Raw genomic sequence first — 6,187 nt, forward strand, 5'->3', positions numbered from 1 at the left:
GGAGTTAAGGATGACTGTGAGAAAAAAAAAAACCAAACAAACAAAAAAAAAAAAACATCATCATTAACAACTTCATTTGGGCTGATGAAGGAGAGCATTTAATGCAAAATTAGCTTTCCGGTGGAACGTCTGGATTCCTGCCTCCTGCCCTTGCACGTCCTCTGAGTAGCCCTGCTGTTCTGGCTCATTATTTACGTGCATGCTAGCCGAGACTGCCAGGGCCGGCGGGACGGCAACTGTCTGATTAACCCTCCTGTTTTTGCTTCGGGAGAGTCGCTTTAATCAAACGCAAATAATAAAGATCATGTCTGCGCCATGTTTAATTTTCAGGAGGGTGATTATTGCGGGACAGGCCACATTTCAATATGAAGATATGAAAACCATCCCTCATGGTTTAATCTCAAACCCAACACACACACACATTATTCTTTTTTTTTTTTTTTTTGAGTTTTTCTCCATATCAATGACAGGTACATATACCACATATAATGAGATGACATGATCGTGTCATGAAATAAAATAATAACAGAAAAAATGAAAAAGTAATGGGGGGTGGAAAAAAAATAAAAAATCCACTCCACATCAGTAATCTACAAGGATATGATGTCCGAAACCATTATTTATTAAAGATAGGCTTCTGAAGTCTTAATGAATATGCAATTTGGTCCATCTGGTAATTGTCCCATACTTTTTGGATCTATATATTAAATGTAGGGCAGGGGTGTCAAACTCATTTTGGCCACATAGGGCTAATTTGATGTCAAGGGGGCCGGACCGGTAAAATAATTACTCAGAAGTAACACTAAGTCCAATTTTTTCTGTCTTTTAGTGTAAAGGATATAAACAGGTAAATTATAAAAATCTTTATAGGTAATGAACTGTTCCTCCAACAAATACATGACAAATGAATATTGAAAATGAATAGAAAAAAAAAAAAAACACCCTAAAAATATTGTTGTGTTAAAAGAGAGAATCTTGTCACTGTGGGAAACTTTGCCACTAGAATTTATTAGAAAATGGATTGGTAGCACGATTGAGAGGAGGTATAATGTTTTCAGGGCTATTCTGGTTATTAAATCAATCTTTTTAATTTTGCCCGTTTTTCTTTTTTTCTGCAATCGGTTTTGTGGTTTTTATAGAAATAAGAAAAGAAAAGATCGTTTTCATAATGTCACAAGACATTTTTGCATCAAAAGATCATTTTGTTTTCAAATTTTGCAGCAAAAAATACATTGCAAAGTTACTTTTTCATTTTTCCTCGGCCCTGTTTTATTTTTTTGAAAGCCACTGTATAAAACCCCTAGATGCATGTGAGAAAAAACACATGGGCTGCACTAACACAAAGATTTGATTTCAGGGAGGGGGGGGGCCACAAAATATTGTTCCCCCGAATAAATATCTTGAACTTACGAATTGAATTGGTTCTTTGACTCTGTTCACGAACCGAATCAAATTTTCCCGTTGAAATCAAATCACTTTTAAATGGGTTAAATTGTGAAAAAAAATACAGAATATAATTAAAGATAACCTTGATTATTCACTGTGTTTATGGCGTTCTTTCTCTTCTTGCCAGCACTTGTACTCAGTGTTTCCTTCTCTAAATCAACAAAAGTAAAGCTGTCTCGCATACAAGACCCTCGCTAATGCTAATGCTAATGCTAACTCCAGCAAGCTGTCTTTCATTAATCCAAACAATCACTTTTCCTTGCCAGTTTTTTTGAAACCCACTATATAAACCCCCAGATGCATGTGAGAAAAAAACGCATGAGCAAAGACAAAGATTTGATTTCAGGCAGGGGGCCACAAAATATTGTTCCCAGGGCCGCAAATGGCCCACGGGCCGCTACCACCTGATAGTTATGGCTTTTAATGCTGCTGTGAGCGATATGTTTAGGAGGTATTTTTGTAGGAAAAATACATTATCAACTTTTTAACCTTTAGATTAAGTGCCTAAATGGAGGTGGTGGGAGTCAGAGTCCGTGAATTCGCATCCACTTCTTTTTTACAATCAAACCTGAGCATCCCTGGGATAATCTCCAGCATCCCGCTCAGATTACGCAGCGTAATCTCCCCGCGTTCACTGAGATGATCCTCCCATGCAGCCATGCGGGACCAGATTTCACCCCGACCATCAGGATTATCGCTCAAACCGCGTCATTACACAATTCCAGCGCCGTCTCTCTTTCGGTGTTTGTTTCATTTACGTTCTGCGGGAGCAGTTATCCAGATCGGGACCGGACCGGCCAAGCTTCTGGCCTCTCGGAGCGGCGCCTCAAACCATAATCTCGTTGTGGAGCGAGCCTCGGCCGATGACTGACGCGCTCAGCGGAACATCGGGGGGCCTCGCGCGAACAAACGGGCTCATTCACCGGCCCGCCGCCACCGCCGCCGCCGCCCCTCCCCATTTGGACCAGGGTGGAATAATATTTGTTTATTGCATCAAGGAATAGTTTATGCGCCGCCAGCGAACGAGCTGGATCCGCTCGGCGGTATGAATTCCAAGAATAAGCTCTCCTCATCCCCGCGCCGGATCATTATCCTGGCAGCTCAGGCTAATGGATTCTGACTGTATAATTTGGTGTTTTATCAACGTGTGTATCATTTTAATATATTACCACTAACCGCCGTTTTTTTTTTGTTTTTTTTTCAAATAAGGGAAACCCCGAGCCGCACGGACACCTGTTTAACGTAGATTCGGTGAATGGGTTTTTAAATAGACCGGGGATTTATTTCCTATTTTTTTTTTTTTTCTTTCCCATGAGGTGGACCAGAATACAAGACCTGAAGAACAGATGGAGAGAACCAAGTGGAACGGCCGCAGAACAATAAGGGTGGGGGTGGGGGGGGGGGGGGGGGTCTGCGAGGTCCGCTCAGCCCCTAAGGCTCTTTAATGGGACCGGAGCATTAAGTCTACCTCCGGTGGTGGTCTCGGTATGAGGGGCCTTTTTACGATGCTTTCACTGCGCCTTGGAAAAAAAAAAAAAAAAAAAAAAAAGAAAGAAAAAGGAAATGAAGTGCCCCCCCCCCCCCCAAGGGAGAAGAAGGATACAAAAGATCAGGCTTGTATTGTTGCAGGGCGATTCGAAGGGGAATAAACGCAGGGGTTACTCGCGCCTGTTCTAAATAAAGTCATGTTTCTCTAATTTAAAAATCCAGATTCAGTCTTTTTTTTTTTTTTTTTTTTTTAACACATTTTAGAAGGTTCGCCTTATTTCTGTTTTTCTTGTCATTGCGATTGTCAATCTATTAATATCGTCATTTAATTCTGGTTAGCTATTTTCCCCCCTCACTGTTTGTCCACTTTTATCCCTCCTGTCTAGTAATTGGTGAATGTCTTGCTATCGTCTAACTGTCTCTCTATTTATATTTATATTCATATTTATTTTTGAAATTACAACAGTTACGCTGCTGTGACAAAGGAATTTCTCCTATGGGGATCAATAAAGTTTATCATAAATGAAGTAAAAGTTGTATCGATAATGAACCGATGAATAAACAAATCAATTTCAGAGGATTTTTTTAGATTTTACATGGATGTTAACGCAGCCGTTCATACGGCAGATGTGACGTCTGCTAAATATCCATATTAGACTATAAACGAAATATTCCAGTTAGCACGTCATTAGCGCAAACATCCAGACCTGTTTTTCCCGACTTTTCCGACAACGACGGCTCGCGATGTTTATTTTGGCCAAATGTTTAGAAAAGGCTGCAATTCCCATTAAAAGCCGGGCATGAATTAATTGTCAAGTGGTAATAGATTTGCGAGAGGCCGCTGAGTCAGCGCCGCGGTCGGACATCTGGAGAAGGGAAACCGCCGTTTTTTAAATCATTCCAAGGGTCCGGGAATTGACTCACGCTTTTCGCTCCTCGAGCGCGACGCTCTGCGGTGGAAAGGTGACACGTTGAATCAATTGGACGTAACGCCGGACCCGGGTTGTGTAAACAAACCGCCGAAGGGTAATTAATGGACATTAATGGGAAACGGCCTGTTTGCGCTGAGCGTCGAACGTACGACCCCGTCATTTTTTACCCCGGATTTACACGTTTCAAACCGGGGAAAGGACTAAGTGCGATAATGAAACACCCCTTCCGAGGGAAACCCGGGTGGAATAACAGAGGCCTCCCGGACCTGTCGGCGCCCCGGTTCATCTGCGTTGATTTACACGAGCTGTCCTCCGTCGCTAATCCCACGAGAGGGGCGGAGAAGTTGGGGTGGACGAGCCGACCGGCTGACTGGCGCTGGAGCTTTAAAAAAAAAAAAAAACATGCAGGCGTGGGGGGTTGTGTTTATAATTGATTTTCAAGGGAAACGCCATGTTGTCATAATTTGTCTAACAAGCGCTGAACCGGCGCCCCCCGTCGCTAATCAACCACGGGGGGGGGGGGTCACAAGGGGTCCCCGTCTTCCACCCCGGTCCCCTCACCGGCGCGGAATCCCCCTCTCAGGAGAGGAGGGGGATTTTAAAACGTTTTTTTTTTAAGGTATTCTCGGCGTCCGGAGGTCGTCCCCGCCAACGTCAAGTATTCTCAGGCCCGTCGATGTTTACGTCCGAGATCAGGGGCGTCTTCGGCGTGGGCCCCCCCTGGGCTGAGCCCCTGATTGGCCACGGCTCATCAATCACGCGGAGCGAGCCCTTTCAGGCCGGGGGTCTCATCCAAACACGCCGGAGGAACGGGACGCATGGGAGGGCCTCCCCAGAGCGAAAAAAGCGGAGCAAATATTGCCATCTCGCAAGTTGGATCTGGAACACTGAAACAACACAATGTAACTTCAATCGCAATTTGTGAAATCAAATTTGTCCACTCGGGAAGCAACACTGATTTATTTTGACTTGTTCTAGGAACATTACATCAGTCAATAGTGTGTTTTTCTACTTTAATTTTGAGTGTGACTCCAAATCCGGACCTCCAAGGGATAATAAATTGGATTTCCATTGATCAGTTTTGTGCTATTTTGTTGTCAGCACATTCAACTATGTAATATATTTATATGTAATTATATATATCATATATATTATATGAAATAAATATTTCATTAATTCAGATCTAGGATGTGTTGTTTTAGTGTTCCCTTTATTTTTTTGAGAATTGTATACATATTTTAAGATATATATATACCTGACTGTCTCAGAAAATTAGAATATTGTGATAAAGTTCTTTATCCCCTGTAATGCAATTAAAAAAAACAAATTAATTTTTCATGATATTCTAATATTTTGAGATAGGATTTTTGAGTTTTCTTAAGATGTAAGCCATAATCAGCAATATTAAAATCATAAAAGGCTTGCAATATTTCACTGTATTTGTAATGAATCCAGAATGTATGACATTTTTGTTTCTGTAATTGCATTACATGGGATAAAGAACTTTATCACAATATTCTAATTTTCTGAGACAGTCCTGTATATACATTAATACATATATAAAAAATTTTTTTTTTTGATGATTTATGACAGCGGTCGGGAACCTATGGCTCTTTCGCTGACGGTATATGGAACCAGACAATTTTGAGTTGGAAAAAAAAGTCAGTTTGGAAGTGATTTTAAAATACTTGTGCTATTTCATCATAATACCGTGTCATTTTAAAGTAAACAGAAATTAGTTTCGAAGATAAATTTCACGGGTCACCCGTTGGTCGGTCGGGTCGGGAACGGATGGCTTCTGAGAGCTTCCGGGTCATTGTTAAGGTAAAGAAATTAATTTTATCAAATAGACAACTAGTTTATCCGCTTAAACTAATATGCTATGATAAAATTGCATCGATGAAACGGTCAAATACAAAGCGGCACTTCGAGCAAATCCACGCAGCACCAGAGGTCGCATTAAAATTAAGAAATATCTAATTTATTATACGTTTAAAACGCGATATGGCGCTCATTGAAATATATTCAGAAATATTTAGCTTTTATGGCTCTCCCATTCAAAAAGGTTCCCGACCCAGGATTTATGACAACAGTTGAACTCATCTGGTGCAAAAACAGTATCTGAACTTGGTCTCGCCTCCAATGCATCTGTGAATGTCCGAGATGCCGAGAAACGGCGTTGAAATTAGCAAGATGGCAAGGATAAAAAAATAAAAAAATTAAAAAAAAATCTATGATCTCAATCTGATAACATGGCAGCAAGTTCAAGTGCAGGATAAGAGGTAGAAAAAAATGACCAAATGACTGGATGAATATACGTA

Source organism: Fistularia commersonii, chromosome 32 (assembly GCF_037954325.1).
Source record: "Fistularia commersonii isolate RoL2024-O1a breed Wild chromosome 32, RoL_Fcom_v1.0, whole genome shotgun sequence".
Lineage (NCBI taxonomy): Eukaryota > Metazoa > Chordata > Actinopteri > Syngnathiformes > Fistulariidae > Fistularia > Fistularia commersonii.